At 36.8% G+C, this 20656-nt stretch overlaps 1 protein-coding gene across 6 annotated transcripts in view; it reads left to right on the top strand.

The window, feature by feature from the left end:
* The window catches only part of PKIB (cAMP-dependent protein kinase inhibitor beta), a 121952-nt gene that overhangs the window by 63697 nt on the left and 37599 nt on the right, over positions 1-20656 (top strand). For 5 of the 6 annotated variants that reach the window (XM_030928395.1, XM_030928397.1, XM_030928396.1 and 2 more), the window contains one exon: positions 8719-8785. The exons of the other annotated variant lie outside the window; for it this stretch is intronic. The gene's annotated coding sequence lies outside the window, so the exon portion shown is untranslated. The remainder of the gene's footprint in view (positions 1-8718; positions 8786-20656) is intronic. 6 annotated transcript variants of the gene reach the window in all.

Genomic DNA, 20656 nt, shown 5'->3' on the forward strand with positions numbered 1-20656 from the left:
TTGACTGACTCAAAAGGGCACAAAATTATAATATTTACTTCAAAAACATTTTTTAAAACTGGGGATATGTGCTAGCTTTTCTTTCTTTCTTTCTTTTTTTTTTTTTTTTTTGGACTTCTCTTCCACCTTTCCCCTCTGTATCCCTAGAAGTCTATCAAATCACTTTCTGGTGGATACGCAATATGACAACACATTTATTAGTAGTCTTGAGCTGCCCTCATGGGCACATCTGTGTGTGCTTTTTGAAACAGACCAGACTCCTTTGAGCAGGTGACTGATCTTATCAAGGCAGGGATGGAATATCTGGTGTTAAACTACAATGCTAAGAGGGCAACTTTTAGAAACCATTTTGAAATAATATGGGATGTATCAAAAGTGACCTCTAAAGTAGAATTCGTCAACTTTACTTTCAGACAAAGTCTGAAAAGTGTATTTCTTTTTGTTGCTCCTGTGAATCAACTTAGTCAACCACTACTACTAGTATTAAGTCAGTATGGCAGACAGACCTGGATTCATGACTTGACCTTGCTCGGCACTGGCTCGATTACAACCTCAAGCTTCCTTAGGCATCCAATGGTACTAATTTTTTTTTTTTCTGATGGTTTTTGAAAGGATTCAGTGAGAGAATGTTTAAAGCATCTGGAAAATCATGGGCACTCCACAATTGTTTGCTCCCTTTCCTCCCAGTGAGTTGGTATGCTCATTTTTATATTTAACATAGTTTCATTGGCTTTATTTTGTGAGCACAAATGTTTATAGATGTCAGATAGAAATATGCATCTATGTATGTAACAATACTGGGGTTAGACTTAACTTTTTTCAATTTATTTTATAATTAACATCAAAATTAACTGTGATGCCTAACAATTTCCTCTTTAACCTCAGATATACCTATTAAAATGTTGTAAGTTGGCCGGGCGCGGTGGCTCTCACCTGTAATTCCAGCACTTTGGGAGGCCGAGGAGATCGAGACCTTCCTGGCTAACACAGTGAAACCCCGCCTCTACTAAAAATACAAAAAATTAGGTGGGCGTGGTGGTGGGTGCCTGTAGTCCCTGCTACTGAGGAGGCTGAGGCAAGAGAATGGCGTGAACCTGGGAGGAGGAGCTGGCAGTGAGCCGAGATCGCGCCACTCCAGCTTGGGCAACAGAGTGAGACTCTGTCTCAAAAAAAAAAACAAAAACAAACAAACAAACAAAAAAACAAACTAAGTCATATGAAAGATATATAAAGCTTATAAACTTTTCTGTTGGTGTTTGAGGATTATAATATAGGCAAGAAAGTAATATAAGCTAAGAAGTTTAATAGTTATGGAAAAAATTAAAAGTTACTTCTTTTATTGAGGCTTTGCAAGCAAACATTAAGAAGCAGTGACTAGTTTACCAAAAAAAAAAAAAAAAAAAAAAAGTGTGAATCTGCTGTTTTGGTGCTGTGGTTTTTATGTGGCACATGGTAAAAAAGTAAAGAGAAGCTCTTTCCAGGTTGATCTAAGTGGCTTTCAGGTTATATTTAAATGCCAGAAATTCTAGAACCACACAGGCCACACCTGAAAACATATACAGACAGACATGAGTGAAGCAATGGCAATTTTGCATGTCGAACGCTGTGTCATGAAATGCAACCCCCACTCTCTACCCTGCTCCCACTTAACATATACACACTCTTCTCTTAAACCAACTCAAAATAAGAAAAAAAAGTTTCTTTCTCCTCAAGCTAATTTCTTGGTGTACAGCAACCTTTGTTCAGGTATTCTGCAACCATATGTAAAGGAAAGGTCATTTTAGAGCAGATTTTCACACCCTGATCTACTTGGATAAAGGAAAAGTATTGTCTGGTCATTAAGTAAAAAAATGACAGGGTTTAGAATCCCAAAATGCATGCCAGTATTAAGAATTTAAAAGAATACTGTATATGGGATTCAAGGATAACACTAAAAACAGCAATGAAAACTATCTTCCAAACAATTGGAAAGACCGTGGATAATGCAGTCACTATGTGAAGAGAAAAAGGAGGTTACTAACATATTTTCTCTTCAAAGGAAGAGAGAAGGATATCAATTTCTCATACAAAGTGAATTAGTGTGATTGATTTTTATGAAAATGTGCTGGTAAAGAAAACTGGAATCTTTACTGATGTCCCTTAAGCAGCTATACTACACATTTTGCAGACTAAAACTAGAGAGAAAAGAATCTTCAAAGACAAAGCTAAACTGGCGTGTTTTGTCAATATGAAGTGGACAATGGAACACAAAACAGAAATCCTGGTTGGATAAACCAGGTCAGGTGGGGAAGAAGGACTGTTGGAGGGCCTAGTATAATTTTGCCTGAATATTCTGGAATGCTGATGACCTTCCAGGAATATTAACACATCTCACAAGTGATACAGATTCCCAAACTCTTTCTTCTTATATCTAACAGTTGGCTTCTGTGTTGCCAACTTTATTAACTTCAAAGCTTAATGTGAAATTTAAATCACTGTATCTTCCAATGAAACAGTAAAAATTGAGGAGGAGGATTTGTTTCAGTTTGCCATTTCTGCTTACAGAAATCAGCCCCTGGCTGGGTGCATTGGCTCACTCCTGTTATTCCAAAACTTTGGGAGACCAAGGTGGGAGGATGGCTTAAGGCCAAGAGTTTGAGACCAGCCTGGAAAATATAGTGAGACCCCATCCCTATTTAAAATACAAAACAAAACAAAAGCAATCAGCCTCTTAGAAAGAATGTGTGAGTAGCAAGGCACTTATGCTTCATTTTCCCTTCATTCCTGTCACCTCTTTTCTTCCTCTATTGTGAGAATTTACAAAGGACAGAATGACATAGGTACCTGTTGGGAGTTTTTTCTCTCTTGGAATTCTGGAAATTTAAACAAAAGAATTATTGAAATCTGGCTTGTTCAGAACTGTAATTAATGCCTTTCTATTTCAAGAAATGATCACTTTAGTTTTTCATGGGAGATTTAAATGGATTTAAGACATTTAGCCCACATTAGATTCCCTTTAAATTTGTTTGTCAGCTTGAATCAAGGCTAATTCTGTTATTCCATGATTTTAATCATTAGCTCTTTCCTGTAAAGGATAATAACATTTTTTTTGAACCTTTGCTGATTACTGCTGCTCTCTCCTGCCTTCTGTGAGAATACCCCATCATTCAGCTTCTGGCATTCTCTGATCTATCTTAGTCTTAGATTCTATTAATTTTCACATTTTTCATCTGTATATACTATACAAATTTGCTGACATTTCTGTTTTCAAATTTTTCCTTTTGTCTGATTTCCAGGCCTATACTTTCAGCTCCTGCCTTGGCTATTTTCCACCATCTGAATTCCACTTGTCTTCCTCTCACCTGTTATTTTGTTGGTGGTTCCACTATTGTCCTAGTTCCCTGGGCATAAAAACTTGGAATTGTTTGAGTTCATCATTCTCCCTCATTCAGTATAGCTTATCTCCACATTCCATGGATTTTTCCATTTTGTAAATGCTTTTTATGTCCATATATATTAGTTTTAGACATCAGTTTGGCAGTTATTGCAAAATCCAAAAATAACAGTGGATGAATCTCAATGTAAGTTTAGTTCTATCTCATGTGCAATCTAGGCAGGTGCTACAGGGCTGGTATAGTGGCTTAACCAGGTTAGGGATGCAGGCCCCTTCTATCTAGTTGCTTTGTCATCTCCAAAGTATTGTGTTTGTCCACCTCATCGAGCATGACTCACAACCACAGATGCAGTCCAGTTTTCAGAAAGGGCAAAAGAGGAAGGAGAGATCACATTCCCTTCTCTTTCACTATGTAACCTGGAAGTGGAATGTATCACTTCTGCACCTAGCCATAGTTAATGAAGAAATTCAGTTGCATGACTTAGCAGCATGGAAGGCTTGGTAATACTATCTGTGGCTATGTACCCAGCTAAACTTTCTATTTCTATAGAAAGGGGCAGAGGAACAAATGGAAACCAGTCAGCAGTATTCGCCACACTCATCTTCTTCCAGTTTTATAGTCTTCACCCTTTAGTGGGTCCTTATAGACCATTGCCAAGGCTATTTCCAAAACTTTTGCTAGATTTGCTATTTGCTCACTACCAATCCACCCATCACCCGTTCTTTCTATAAGGAATCATGTGTTTTTGGTGGTGGCGGTGGTGGTGGTGGTGGTGGTGGTTATTAAACCTCATCAAACCTTTGCTCAGTGGCCCACAACATGAAGTCTCTGTTTCAATGTTCTTTATAATCTGGTCCTAGTATACCTGTTTCCAGCCATCTCTCAACTTTTATCATTTCATTAATTTTTTCATTTAGTATATGTATGTTGAGTACTTACTATGTGTCAGGCAGAGTCATTCATTCTCCTAAGCTAGTTCATTTGAGTTGGTGGACAGAAAATATCCTCATGAATGCACATCCTTTTTAATGTCACCATTTCTGTGATGATTGTGTTCACCATTGTAATGCTTGAGAGGTTAAATGCATCCTCTTAAGAGCAGACTTTTAAAAGTAGGTCTTACAGTTGAAGTGGTTAATTTGCTTCACATAGTCAGATGATGTTCACTGGAAACATTTTAGCTTTCAGGTTTTTAAGTATTTTAGAACTATGTCTTGCTTTTAAAAACAAAACAAAAATTTAAAAGAATACTTATTGAAGGGGCCGGGTGTGGTGGCTCATGCCTGTAATCCCAGCACTTTGGGAGGCCGAGGCGGGTGGATCACGAGGTCAGGAGATCGAGACCATTCTGGCCAACATGGTGAAACCCTGTCTCTACTAAAAATAAAAATAAAAAAATTAGCTAGGCGTGGTGGTGGGCGCCTGTAATCCCAGCTACTCAGGAGGCTGAGGCAGGAGAATGGCTTGAACCCAGGAGGCGGAGGTTGCAGTGAGCCAAGATCGCGCCACTGCACTCCAGCCTGATGACACAGCAAGACTCTGTCTCAAAAAAAAAAAAAAAAAAAGAATACTTATTGAAGTAGCTATAACTAGATTTAGTAGCTCATTGACATTGTAAAATAGTTCAGATGAAAGCATAGGTTAGGTCTTATCTCATGTGTTACAGTTGTCTAGTTGCTTATTTGTTCCCAAGCAACTTAACCTGATCCCCAATCTTACAGACTGAAGCATAAAAGGCTTTACCGGAACATGCCTTTAACTGGACTTTGTCCTCCAAACTACATTTCCTTCTCCCTCTACAGTCCTTGGTGTTTTGAGACAGAAATTTGCATAATGTAACTAACCTGACATGATTTTTATATTTACAATTCATTTTTCTGAGAAGTCACTGAACCAGGTGAGATACAAGAGGCTGAGTTATACAAGTTCAGGGTTAAAGCTGTATTTAAAATTTTCATATTTTGATCATCATAGATCTTTGCATAAATTTTTATTTTTAAAATGTATGGCATTTACATGTTATTCATCTTGATTTCTGAGCTTTTGGGCACCCCCTGAAATTTTGTGCTTGAGACCCAATAGATTCTTCTCCTTTATGCATATTATTTGCATGTTACCATGGCTAGCTGCTTGAGTAATTAAAACTCAAGTTAGAAAATATATATTTGGAAGAAAAAATAAGTGTTTATTATTTTACCAAACCCTAGTACCAAAAATTACCTTAAATCCTATTAGTTAATTGTTTAAGTATTTATATTTACAACTGAGGTCAGCTTGGAACATGCAGAGAAACGAGTCCCTGCAAGCAAGTGCTGATTGTCCATCAAAAAGGAGAATGGACAAGCGCTAGGATTAATCTTTTTAGCTACAGTATTATATCTTTCTTGAAATGGCTGCTCTTGTTCCATCTCCAGCCTGGTAGCCTCATCTCTAAAGTGGCAGTGTAGACATGTAGTTTTCCCTGAGAATGAGGAGAAGAGTAGGGAGGGGTAGTGAGTACAGCATGAGACCTTGAAGCCCGAGGTACCCAGAGCAGTACTGCTTGTATCTATCTTGAATGTAGGCCTTCTGCTAAGGGGTTCATTTAAAAAGAAAATATTCCTCAGCTAAAACAATAGTTTGAAAATGACTAAATGATATTCAAGATCTCTGCTAATTCTGAATGTGCATGTGTTTCTACTGTGATAAATTTCTGCTGATTCACCCATACTTTGACCTGCTCCCTTTGTAAAGGGTATCAATACACCTTGATGAGTCCACTGGCTTTTTTGGCTGTTGGTATATCTTAGCTTCTATGTATATCACCAGGTTTTCTCTTGATTTAGTTGTAGTTTAAGGAGCGAAAATGCAGAAAGAATCAGACCTTGCGTGGTAGAAATATCATGCAAATTCTGCATCGTATGTTGAGGATCATGAAAAACATATTAGAACATCTAATTATATCTATTTATATTTTATTGTAATGTCTGTTATTGTATTTAACATATATAATAATATAAGCAAATAAGTTAGACTATTAGTATAGTAATTTTTATAATTCATAGTATAAATATTCATATATAGGAGATAAGTACACACAAAAATTATTTTTGTATTTGTTAGGGGCATGCTACCTTTCTTAAAACCTTTCCAATAATATACTGCACTTTTGTTAGTAAAATGTTTGATAATTGATATTTTAAAGGATGAGTAGAGACTCTCATCGTCTCTTAACCTTTAGTATTTTTGTGTTAAGCAGATCTTCATTAAATCTGAATTTTTATGGACATTAGTAATAAAAAAATATGGATGAAATATTTTCAAAGTCCACCACATAGGTACATTTGTATGTAAAATAAACTAGAAAGAAATGAAGAGGGAAAAACATAACTATTTCACTCATTTTTTAATTTTGGTTGTATTGCAATAGACAGGGATAAGTGGATTTCCATAAAATAAAAAAAAATTAATCATGAGAAGGTTATAAAATTATGGGGATATTTTAAACATGCATTTTAAAAATGCAAATAGCAGTGTTTAGTTTTATCTAACAGACTTTAAACCAGATTCCTATTTATAGTTTCTACTAGATCTTTGCCAAGGGCTGTGTCCAAATGGTTGAAAATATTAAGACTACAAAATTTTGTTTTCTTAATCATGTCTTTTAGAGGTACATATTTACATTACATTATATACATTTTGAAGTTTACAAATTTTTATCTTTTTACTACTTCCTGTATCATCATTTCTTCATTTATTTCTCACTTCCTCTTCTCAGTTCCTTATATTTGGTCTGGACATATAGGACTCATTGAAGGAAAAAGTCTCAGACAAAGAGTGAGAGGAAGAGCAAATATCATTTGAGAAACTGAGTATGGGAACAAGGTTAAAATGATGTCTGCTTTTAATTTTAAAATTCTTCCAAGGTGATAAAATATGCATTCAGGCAGCTCCAAGTCTGAAAAACACCTAATGCACCTTGACATTCAACAGATATTTATTGCACTCTTCCTACCATCTGTGAAACACTGTGCTGGGGACAAGACAAATGAGTCACAGTCCATGCGCTCAAAAGGTTTAAAAAAATATGTTTGCAGCAGGAAGGCAGATACTAGACCGAAATGTGTAATGCCTGTGATAAGCACAAAGACAGATATATATCAGGGTGTTTTCGAGCACGTAGGAAGGAACCTGCCTAGACTGAGGAAGGCATAGAAGGCTCTGGAAAGGATTGCCCAAATTGACCCAGAATAGATGAAGAAGGTATACTAGCAAGGGGATGGGGAAGAGGCTGAGGGCAAAGAAACTCAGCCATAGGAGTGACAGAAATAAAGCACAGGATTCTACTGGTGGAGTGTGATTATGGAGCTTTAGGATTGGTGCAGGTTCGGCATGGGTGAAAAGGAAGGAAAAGTAGGGTGGGGCTAGTTCTTGGAGGGCACCATGTACCATGTGAAGGGATTTGGACTTGATATTATAGGTGATAGGCAGACTAATAAGGGTTAATTATAGAATAATCATGACTATATTTGCTTTGAAATAATTCTGACACCTGTGTAAATAATGGATTTGCAGGAAGCAAGAATGCATACAAGAAAATGATTAGGATGTTGTTGCCACAGTCCAGGAAGAGTGAATGGTAGGCTGAACTAAGGCACTAAGAGTGTGGTGAAGGGAATTTGCAAAGTGCCTTATTGCTGTGAGTGGCTAATGTGTGTACCAATGGTTCATACTCCCATTATTTTTCACCCTTCTTATGCCAGATGCTAAGTCCTGAAATATAAGGCCCATTCTGTGAATAGGAATTATATATAGGTAGTTTACTTTGATTTCCAAGAGCAATATGGTTCAATTCCTTTGACATGATTCTTATGTGGGTACTGGGAATATTGGTACAATGCCTTAGAACACTTATGAAGGGTGCAGAAGATTCTTTACAATTATATTCTCAAAGTTTGATGTGTTTCTACAAACTTCCAAAGGTGGTATCATGTCAAATATTGTCCTACAATCATTTTTATGTGGCTACAAATGTTTCCTGTAATGATCAGTTGTTTTTACATGACGATTTCTCAACTTGACAGTGATCCCTAACAGCATCAATGCAGCAATCATCCACTGGATTTTGTAGCTGATAATCCTGGAACTAGTAACTGTTGTTTGAAATAAGGTCCTTTTGACTTTTAATAGAAAATTTTATGATTGAATTAGAGGTTTGGTTTTTCCCAAGAAAGTCGGGCAAGTCATGATGCTAACCAGTTTTGACTAAATATTTTAAAAAGTCGAAAGTAATTAAAATTTGATTAATTAACTGAATTGCCACCTTTTCTGGCTTTTCATCTTTTTTTTTTTTTTTAATTTGCAGGAAAGAAAGTGTATCAGAATTTTTTAAACCTGTCTCAGAAATAACAACATATTTTAATCAGAGATTTGTAAGTATCCTTTTCTTTATTTAGGAAATTGTATATTGATTTTGTGAAAGAAATGACTCCTACCATAAAACACTTGACAGGAAATGGATATTTAGTCTGAAGAGTCACGTAAAATTTGAATGACAGTAATGCATATGCGAAACTTTACCACTCCTCAAACAACAAAATAAATAAACCAAAGCCTTAATTAGAAAACCTTCATCAAGTCTATCTACAGCTCATAAATATTTGGTTTATTCTTTGGACATTTCTCTTTGATGATATCTTTTTCATTATCATTTTTCCTTTTGTGAAAATACATGTGTGTCCACATATTTTAGAGAGTTTGTCACATCAATGAGAAGGAAGAGAAAAAGTTAGGTCCACAGGAAAGGGAAGAAATAATATTCTGTTGAAGTTAATATAGCTTTTCTATGATGATTTCTGGTGAAATTTTTAAAAAAATCAAAGCTAGGTCTCATAATACTAAGGTCCATACAGTTTCATCATAGTTATGAAAGACCTATTATTGTCCTATAACCAAAACTGATCAACTTAAGAATGAGGAATCTGGGAGACTTTTTCTATTTTAATTTACCAGAGTTCAAGACAAGCACACATTTTCACAAACATTTTATTGAATAAATTTAGAAGAACCAGTAAGTGAAAAAAAAGTTTTATTCCCTGAAAAAAAAAAATCATGTCTAATGAAGTTTTATTATAGCACTAAAGCAAATCACCAGCATATTGAATTTAAGAACACAGAGTTGATAGTGTAAAGCACACTTTATTTATATTATTATTACATTGTAATATATAATGAAATATTTATACAATTCATCATAATGTATGTAGTATCAGTGGGAGCCCTGAGCTTGTTTTCCTGCAACTAGATGGTCCCATCTCAGGTGATGGAAAACGGTGACAGATCATCAGGTATTAGATTCTCATAAGGAGTATACAACCGAGATCCCTCGCATGCAGAGTTCACAATAGGGCTCATGCTCCTATGAGAATCTCATGCCGCCACTGGTCTGACAGGAGGCAGAGCTCAAGTGGTAATGTGAGTGATGTGGTGTGGCTGGAAATACAGATGAAGCTTTGCTTGCTCACCTGTCACTCACCTCCTGCTGTGTGGCCCACTTCCTAACAGGCCATGGATTGGTACCCAGCCCATGGCCCAAGTGTAAAGAAGATCAGTAAAGCAAAGTTATGCAACTAAGGTCTGGAGGTGAGTGGGCTCCTCACTAGCTGTGTGAGACCTTGGACAGCATAATTCTGGGCTTCTCAACTATAAATATTTGTGTTTGAGGGTTGTTGACTAAAATGATGACTATCTTAGATCATTTTATGATTCCAGGATATCACTGAAACATTGCTGCTTAGTAAACAGTCACTTTATCTTGGTTAATCTATTATTATATGACGTTAACATTTGTGTAGTAGTTAATGAAACTGACCAACAGGAAGTGAAATATATTTCTATCTTGCTTCATTGGATAAGACCTCAGCAATTGTTTAATGAAAAGGTGTATTAAATGTTTAATTACACATTTTGCAGCAATATAGGCTGTTTCATAGCTGCGTGGCATTAATTTTCAGTTTCATTGCATACATTTATTAATCTTGTGATTCCAGGTAAGTTGCCGGAACTTCCTAACACTTCAGTTTGTCAGTAAAATGAGGGTAACAATTCTGATATCACAGGATTGTCTTGGAGCTTAAAGGAAATGAAAAATGCAATATAAATATTCACGATGACATTAACCTATACTATAACCATGATTGCCTATCTTTACTACATTGTTTTATAGATCCTGAGGTTTTGTCCTTGTAAAGATTTCATTTGTAAGTGTATATATGCTAAGTTATGGATAATATTGGTATTTATAAAGTCACTGGAAGAATTACTATAATGCAGATTGTTGGCCACACTTCCAGCTATTAACAAGTATCTTTCATAATTCTTATGAAAGTAATTCATAAGCTAATCTTTGGGAAATACAAATTTTTCCTTTAAAAATGATCCCCAAATCAAAATTGAAGGGGAGCTTTGTAAAAAAATACACATTTCTAGGGCTCTGTCTTGGAGATCCTGATTTAGCAGCACGTCCGAAGCAAGGCCTAGGAACTTGTTTTTTTAAAAAAACTGCCTAGTTGATTATAATACTTTGAAAACTCCTGCTTTACAGCCTCACTGCATCACTATCTTTTGGTTGAAGAAGGTTTTGGCTGTGCTGCTTACCATATATGGATGAGGGGATGTAGTCAGGCTTGTGTGCTTCTGCTAGTGCAGATCAAGTAAAGAATGAAAAGGATGAGTTTGGGTGTCTGCAGTGCATACATTGAGATTGACTGTTTTCTCAACCTTGGCTATGTAGCTGCTTTAAGTAAATCATATGTCAAGCCTATAAATTGCAGATTTCCTGAACCAGAAAAGGCTGTTGGAGATCATCTAGTTCAAACCCCTTATTTTGCGAAGGAGGGAATTAAACTCAGAGATTTGCCCAAGGCCCCAGGAGAAGACCAGGACTAACAGTTGAATTCTTGCCCCAAGCTTGGTTTCATTTCTATCACAATTGAATGACTCTAATTCTGCCAGGAACCTGTAATACTTGTGAAATCAGCTTTTCTTCCTTCCTTCCTTCCTTCCTTCCTTCCTTCCTTCCTTCCTTCCTTCCTTCCTTCCTTCCTTCCTTCCTTCCTTCCTTCCTTCCTCCCTCCCTCCCTCCCTCCCTCCCTCCCTCCCTCTCTCTCTCTCTTTCTTTCTTTCTTTTTTTTTGAAATGGAATCTCGCTCTGTCGCCCAGGCTGGAGTGCAGTGGCCTCATTTGGCTCACTGCAAGCTCCGCCTCCCACGTTCAAGCCATTCTCCTGCCTCAGCCTCCCGAGTGACTGGGACTACAGGTGCCCGCCACCATGCCCGGCTAATTTTTTGTAGAGATGGGGTTTCACCGTGTTAGCCAGGGTGGTCTTGATTTCCTGACCTCGTGATCCGCCCACCTCGGCCTCTCAAAGTGCTGGGATTACAGGCGTGAGTGAAACCAGCTTTTCTAGCGCTGACTTCGGGCTTCCAGAGCAGGCATAGAAAGTGCTCTTAAGTGTCCAGCTTTGTGAAAGTAAGAGCGTCTTCCTTCCCAACTCCAGTTCTCTGTCCTGAGTGAAAAAAGGCAGGAGGGCCACTGAGGGATTGCTGGTACTCACCTGGAGTACCTAATAGATACTCACCTGGAGTATCTATTCCTATAGTTGCACCATTTTCTTTATTGCCTTCTTGGTCTTTATGTTAATCAGAGCCAGGCCTTATCTTAAACTCTGTATCTCCAGAAGGCAGAGCCATCATCTTAGTTTCTTCCCCGCCCCCCGCCTTTTTTTTAATACTTGCATCCCTTTTTTTGTGTGTGTGTGGCATGTCTTTACTTGCCCTAATCTGGACATTTTTTCAGCTCTAGAGTGCAATTAAGTTCAACAAATACTCAGTGCTTCTCTGTCCCAAGAGCAGTCCTGGGTACCAGAGATGTAAAATGTATCCAATATAGTCCTAGTTTCAAAAGCATTAACAACATCATGAGAAAGGAGATAAGTCTGAAAACTGTTGCAGGAATGTTTGCAAGTGCCACAAGAGCACTGAAGCTATGACTTCCACTTACTAGGAGAGTCAAAGAAGGCTTTGGAGAGGAAGTGACACTGGTCTGTTTTAGGTGCAAAACCATAACCCACAATATAAATGTACAACATTTTGAAACCACTTGAAAATAATGTATCTAAGTCTTAATGAAGACAGCAAATGCAATGCAGATAAATAAGGCTGGTGTCAGCATGATGGAGGAAGAGGGACACTGCAACACATGGCAGGAGGCCTGTGTCTTCTGACACAACCGCCTCCAACCTGTGTGACTCTCGGTGATCCAGTTAGACTCCTGTGGCTACAGGCAATCCTACATACTTGGGATACCATCAAGTGAAAAAAAAAAAGTGCATCCCAAACAAGATATTATCTGTGCGAAAACTTCAGTTTTCAGTAGTTGTTGCCCAAGTGGAGAGAAGCCTTGGATGAAGAGCATTCCAGCCAGGAGGAAGCACAAATGTGCAGTGGCCTGTGTTTGGAGGTGAAAGGGAGTGTGTCTGAGAGTTACAAGTCCTGAATGGAGGGTAGTTTCTTTCAAGTGCTGGACCAGAGGGGAGCAGAGGAGCAACAAGAGAGAAGCCTGGGAAGTAAGCAGAGTGTATTTCATGAAGTGTGTTACAGGTCATATTAAGAAATTGTGTGAGCTTTTCCTGATGTAAGGGGACGACTGAAGAACTGAGATGGTAAGATTTGCTTGGCTGGTGTCAAGAATGGATGAGAGGGCAGCAAAACTGGGGCTGAAACTCAGTGAAGAGGATCATCTAAGTTAGAGAGGCTGGTGGTGTTGGGTAGTGAAAGAGGATGAGAAAAGCAGTCCATCCACAGATTTAAGACCTATTTAGAGACTAGAGTTTATATGACTTGATCATGGAGGGTGGGGGAAAAGCATGTCTCCTGGGTTTCTGGGGGATGTAAGGTGGTGTTCACTTGCAGGAAAATCCAGTAGGAGGAACAGGATTCAAAAGAAAGGTGGTATTTCTAAGCCAAGGTGATGAGATTAGCTGATTTGTCCTGGGGCTCTTCAATATTAACTGGCCTTCCACATGCTGAGAGAATCATGTACATTGTCACACCTCATCATCTCAGTTGTGAGAGGTATTCTTTTGTGAACTCCAAAGAGGTGGAAGCTGAGGCTTCAAGAGCTGAAGTGCCTTGTACAAGGTCCCTTAGATAATAGGTAGAGGAGCCAAAAGTTCAGAACGGATTCTAAACCAAACCACATGTACCTTCTATTATATCGCTCTGCTTTCTTTTTTCCTTTGACACATATAATTCTGTAAAAATAGGTCAATTGTGGAACACAAATAACTTGGGACTTTATGGATTGTTAAATAGAACACATAAACTCTACTTTCTATAGAAGGTTTGCTGAAAAATCAGTTCACAAAGGCTCATTAATTGGAGAAAAGGCATACAAATTTATTTAACATGAATACACAGGAGCCTTCAGAATGAAGACCCCAAAATACAGGGGCAATTTTCCATTTTTACGCTTAGGTTCAAAAAAGTATGGACTCCCATACAGAAATATGATTAGACAAAACTGGTATGATCTCATGCTAATAGTCTGACTGGGGAAATCCAGCAAGGTCTCTCAGTCTAGATTCTTCTGGGCTGCTCTGAGCATGCATTCTTTCCTTCTGGATTTGGGGCAGGACCCTCTCTGAAATGGAGGGGTTCTTCAGACCTGTGGTTGAATGAGTTAGATAATTTGTTTATGGCCAGTTTTTACACAGAAAGGGAGAGGGAAGATTAGAGTCATATTTTTAGGTTTTAGGTCTGGCTTTGGAAAAGGAGGGATTCTGATTTCTGCGATCTGCCTTGGGGAAGAGGGATTTTAGTTTTTATGACAAGCCTCAGGGGAGAATGGGACTGCCAGACAGGAAGGCAGGCCAAGATCAAAGAAAAACTTTTGCTTCTGAGGCTGCTTCTGAAGTTTTCACTTTGAGGTATTGCTTTCTGAACTCCAACATGTCTGAGTTACCACCATCCCTCACTTGAAATACTGCAATTGCTCCTCACTCATCTCTTGAACCTACTTTTCTTCTTTTCCAATCTATTCCGTTTGCTGTAGCCAAAATGAACTTTTTAAAATTCAGTTTTGATTGTCATACTATCACTTAAAATCCTTCAATGACCTCCTGTCATTATTAGGATAGAATAGATTCTTAATATGTCTAAATGCTGTGGCCCCCACTAACTGACCCACTTCATCCTGCATCTGTCTTTCCCTCATCCCTTTGCTCTGGCCACACTGACCTTCCTTCAGTTCCTAAAATGTGCTCATCTCTCCTGCACGAAATACTCTTTTCCTGCTTCAATACCAGTTAACTACATTTCTTCCTTTATATCTCAGTTCATACTATCAATGAGCCAAGTCCTGATACACTCACATAAAACCTTGTAATTTATTTTTATCTAAGAATTACCACATTTTGGAATTATATATGGATTTGTGTTAATAGTTTTTATAATTTTTTTTCTCATCCATTGGAGTCCGTTAAAACAATTACAAAACTGTTTGGGCAGGCATATAATTGACACTCAACAGGTATTTTTCAAATGAATTAATACACTCATAAGTGAATAAAATTGACTTTGGATTAGCTAATTTATATTTGATCATTTGGTAAATTACCTTTTAGAATTCAGAAAAAGAACATTTCTTTTACACCTATAAAATAAACTGAGTTTTGCTCATATACAATATTGTTTTATAATACTCCAATGATATAATATTTCCCCTGGTATTATATTGTAATTGCATTTCTCCTTCTGAAGTCAATTTTCTTTTGCTCAGTAAATGAAGATGATTCAAACAGCAGAGGGATAATTACCTAATTGACATTTTTTGGGTTAACTAATTAAGAAAAAACAATTAAAACTTGGAAATGGCAACTATAAAGACCAATATATCACCATTCAGTGTACCAAGGAAAGAGAAAAGGATGTCATAATTTACTTTAAATGTCACAACTTTATTGCACTTGCTAATTAAATGATGCTTTTCCATCCCAGTCACATTGAAAATGATTTAGAATTTTCAGGAGTGATATTTAATTGTTCCCTCAAGAATGATTTTCTACCATGTGACTATACACCATGTAACTAATGAGGCTTGGATATGGCTTAGGAAAGGATGCACTAATGTGTCAGCCTATGGCCCTCAAGTAGTGGTGTGCTATCAGTGCCCAATATTCGCTCCTGAACTCAGGACTGAACAACGGATTGAACTGTGGGATAGAGTCTAGCGTGAGAAATTTCTACATCCTATTTTCCAGATATATTGCTGAGGCCCTCTGGGATTGTCTTCCGCATGTAGACAATCATAGTTATCTAGCCTTTCAATATCTATGAACCACCTGAGAGAAATAGATTAGAAGAGCACTAAGTTTATTTTGTTTGTTTGTTTGTTTTGGCTCAAATAGTCTATAATTCTAAATGGAAGAAGTGGGGAGTTAAAGATAGGTGGAGGAAGGTTTATGAGTTAGACAGTAAAATTATACTTGTTACAGGACACGGTTGTGTCGGGGGCTGGCCAGCAGGGTCATGATTTATGATACAATTCAATGTTTGCCAACATGGGGGTCCTGGTCTCCTAGGATTCTATCGAATTATTAGAGGAGTCCAGAAAGCCATGTGTCTGTGTCTAAATACATACTGTCACATTAATGCTACCATTTCTAAATGTACATGATTATTTTTATAAAGAATAATTTATTTAAAGTATTTAATTCACAAAAATGCTTTTTGGTCTGTTACATATATTCTAAATCAGCAGATTATCTAAAATCTGTAGGTTTTTTAAACTTGAGGGGTTATTTTGCCATAAAACCTCAATAAACATAGTTGTAACTTTTATACTGCAGGATGTACCATATTTTTTAGTATTACCCATACAGAGTGTTTCTGACAATCCTCAGATTCTATGAATCTATCTTGGGTGCTGCCCATCACCTCTCGTCTGCTGCTCTGGTCTCTCTGCTCTCTTCCGAAGAGAGACTTCTGCTGTCTTCCAAAGCTTCTTGAGCTTGCTACAGTTTTCTCTCGTCTACATCCTCCTGGGATTGTTCTCAGCAATTTTACTTTGTTGTCCAAAGCAGAGACATCACTAGGATGATTGTGGTTCATAGTAAACTTAACCAAAGCCTTGAGGATAACATGAGAGAATTATAGTGCAGAAATGGGAAACCTGGAACTGGTTATTCAACATCATTACTAGAGTTCATTAGTTGGGCCCATTCACAGGGGTCCTCAGTTGATTGGCTCTTTTCTTATTTTGTAACCTATTTCAGGTGTCTGCTCATCTCCCACAGGCAAGGTTGACTTAATTATGTCCTGCCTCCCTGGAATAGAGTCAATAATTCCGCACATAAATAAATCAGTACACATTATGATTATTAAAATTTGGCAATTATGGAATTCAAAGCCTGTATTGGGCTGTTATTACATTGATATAAATACCTGAGAATGGATAATTTATTTTTAGAAAAGAGATTTAATTGGCTCACAGTTCTACAGAATATACAGGAAGCATGGTGCTGGCATCTGCTTGGCTTCAAAAGAGGCCTCAGGAAGCTTCCAATCATGGTAGAAGACAAAGGAGGAACAGTCATGTCACATGGCAAAAAGAGGAGCAAGTGAGAGAGAGTTGGGGGGGTAGGTGCCACACTCCTAAATGACCAGATCTTGAGGGAACTCACTATTAGGAAGAGAGAACCAAGCCATAAGGAATTCACCCCTCATGATCCAAACACCTTCCACCAGGCCCTGCCTCTAGCATTGAGGATTCAACATGAGATTTCGGTGGGAACAAATATCCAAATTATGTCAGAACTCAATGAGTACAACTTTGAAATCACATCAATAAGGAACTTTTATCATTCAGAATATTATTGTTCCAAAGTAGAATTCTCATTTAACCAAGTCTCCTCTACCCCAACAATCTACTCCCAAGCAAGATGGTTTTACCAATGTAGTAAATAAGTTTTTTCATAAAGCCTTAAAAGAACACAGACTGACTTCTAAGTAAGACTCAAGGGCAAGAAATGTACATGTCTTTCCCTAATAGACCTTACAATCAGAAACTTTCCCCTAAACTAATAATAAGACTATTATATGATCCAGCCATCACACTTCTGGGTATTTATTCCAAAGAATTTAAATCAGGATTTTAAAGAGATATTAGCACTCCCTTGTTCATTACAGCACTATTCACAGCTGTCAAAATGTGGAAACACCCAATTGTTCACCAATAGATGATTGGAAAAAGAAAATGTGGTATATTTATACCTTTAAAAAGAAGGCAATTATATTAAGTATGACAATGTGGATAAACCTTGAAGTGAAATAAGCCAGTCACAGAAAGACAAATGCTGCATGAGCTCACTTACATGAAGCATTTTAAATATTCAAATTTGTAGAAGCCAAGAGTGGAATGATAATGGTTGCCAGGAGATGGCAGAACAAGGAAATGGGGAGTTACTAATCAATAGGCATAAAGTTTCAGTAAACCAAGATGAGTAAGCTTTACAGATCTGTTGTACAACATTGGATCTTGGTCAACAGTACTGTATTCTATACTTAAAAATTTGTTAATCACCTAGATCTCATGTTAAGTATTATTTTTATCACAATAAAATAAAATTTGGGAGAAAAAAAAACCCTTTCCCCTAAGCACAATAAAAACCTAGGCCTCAAAGAAGGATATCAGAAAATCTACCTTTTTCTTCCACATCTCCCCCAAACAGAGGCTGGGCCTTTTACCTTTACAAATCACACCACCATGTCCACTAGTAATCTGATGTTAGAAACTGATGTTTATTCTTGAAAAAAATTATAGAAACCACCATTATCTTGTAAGTTTGCTCTAGAAGTCCAATGACATGAGCTTTAGACTGGATTTTCAAGTTGATCAGATGATCAGTCATACCAGCAATCTGGTCTCCTATACACGTCTTTGAACATAGAGCTGCTTTTTTGTTTTTATTGTTGTTTTGTTTATTAATGAGCTGATGATTCAAGTTCCTTTTAGCTCCAAAATTCTCAGATATCTACAAATTACACATGGATTGCCACTTGTTTTGCTTCCCTCTTGACTGCCTTTAATAGCATTGATTAATTTGGCTTTGCATCAATTCTCTTCAGTTGTAAAATGAGAAAAAGAAACTGGATAAGGTATGCTTTGGTCAGGGTCAGATCTACATGTGAATCTCTTATGCAAAATGTATGTTGCAATGTTAAAAATTAGTCTATTGAAACATTTCTATATTTTTTTAATTCAGAAAACACATTTATTAATTTTCTTCCAGCTGCTCAACTTCACAGGTTATTGAAAATGTGTTTTGAAGAGTTCGTTATTTGCCTCCAGTCATAGACAGTGATAAAATTAGGAACTGGATCCTATCACTATCTCTAATTTAAGAAATGAGATCATCATGAATTAAAGGGGGAGATTGCACCAAAGCACAAGTAATACCAAAAAGCTGCAGTTTTAAAACGACTAAAAATTCTATTGACATTTATAATTACTACAGTGTATATGAACAATAGAAATAATTATGACCCAATTTATATTTCCCAGATAAATTTCGAGGCAAGTTTGAAAAAGGATTAAAAGAAAGAGAAGAATCTTAAGTTCAAACGAGTTTACATCATGCATAAACACAGCAGCAAAATGCCCATTCTATTTGGCCTTAGTTGGACAACTGCCTATGAAAAAAAAAGAAATACTCAAGGAAAATTTCTGCTGTAACTGGACTAACTTTTTAAAATTAATTAATTAATGAGTTTTTATTGGCTTTTTATTTTTAATTTTTGTGAGTACATAGTAGATGTATATATTTATGGAGAATATGAGATATTTTGATACAGGCATACATCAGAGTAAATGGGGCATCCATCACCTCAAACGTTTATCCTTTGTGTTAAAAACAATCATTACACTCTTTTAGTGTAAAATATAAAATTAAATTATTATTGACTGTAGTCATCCTGTTGTGCTATCAAATACTAGATCTTATTCTTTCCATATTTTTTTGTACCCATTAACCATCCTCTACCACCACCCTACCACTAACCCACGATCCTCTTCCCAGCCTCTGCTAACCATCCATCTGCTCTCTGTCTCCATGAATTCAATTGTATTCTTCTGTTTTTTGGAATACTTCGAGTAGGACTGGTATTAGTTCTTCTTCCAATGTTTGGTAGAATTTAGCAGTGAAGTCATTGGGTCTCAGGCTTTACTTTATTGGGAGACATTTTGTTATGGCTTCAGTCTTGTTACGTGTTACTGGTCTGTTCAGGTTTTGTATTTCTTCATGGTTCAATCTTGATAGATTGTACGATAGATTGCATGTCTAGAAATTTATCCATTTCTTCTAGATTTTCCAATTTATTACATATAGTTACTTATAGAAGCCACTAATGATCCTTTCAATTTCTGTGGTATTGGTTGTAATGTCTCCTTTTTTATCTCTAGTTCTATTTATTTGGGTCTTCTCTCTTTTTTTCTTAGTCTGGCTAAAGGTTTGTCAATTTCAGTTATTTTTCTAAAAACCAAATTTTCATTTTATTGATCTTTTGTGTCGTTTTTTCATTTCAATTCCATTTACTTCTGCTCTGATGTTTATTATTTCTTTTCTTCTACTAATTTTTTCAGTTTTCTCTTGCTTTTCTAGTTCTTTAATATGCATCATTAAGTTGATTACTTGAAATTTTATTCTTTTTTGATGTAGGTGCTTATTGCTATTAACTTCCCTCTTAGTACTGCTTTCGTGAATTCCATAGGTTTTGGTATGTTGTGTTTCCATTATCATTTGTTTCAAGACATTTTTCAATTTCTTTCTTATTTTCTCCATTGATCTATTGTCATTTAGGAGCATATTGTTTAACTTTCATGTGTTTGTATAGGTTTCCAAAATTCCTCCTGATTTCTAGTTTTATTCCATGGTAGTCAGAGAAGATGCTTGATATTATTTCAGTTTTTAAAATGTTTTAAGACTTGTTCTGTGGCCGAACGCATGGTCTATTCTTAAGAATGTGCAGGATGTTGAGGAGAAGAATGTGTCTTCTGCAGCTGCTGGATAAAATGTTCTGTAAATATTTATCAGGTTCACCTGACTTAATGCAGATTAGGTCTAATGTTTCTTTGTTGATTTTCTGTCTGGCAGATCTGTCCAATGCTGCAAGTGGGGTGTTGAAGAAGTCTCCAGCTATTATTATGTTGGGAGTCTATTTCTCTCTTTAGCTCTGATAATATTTGCT

Source organism: Rhinopithecus roxellana, chromosome 4 (assembly GCF_007565055.1).
Source record: "Rhinopithecus roxellana isolate Shanxi Qingling chromosome 4, ASM756505v1, whole genome shotgun sequence".
Taxonomy (NCBI): Eukaryota; Metazoa; Chordata; class Mammalia; order Primates; family Cercopithecidae; genus Rhinopithecus; species Rhinopithecus roxellana.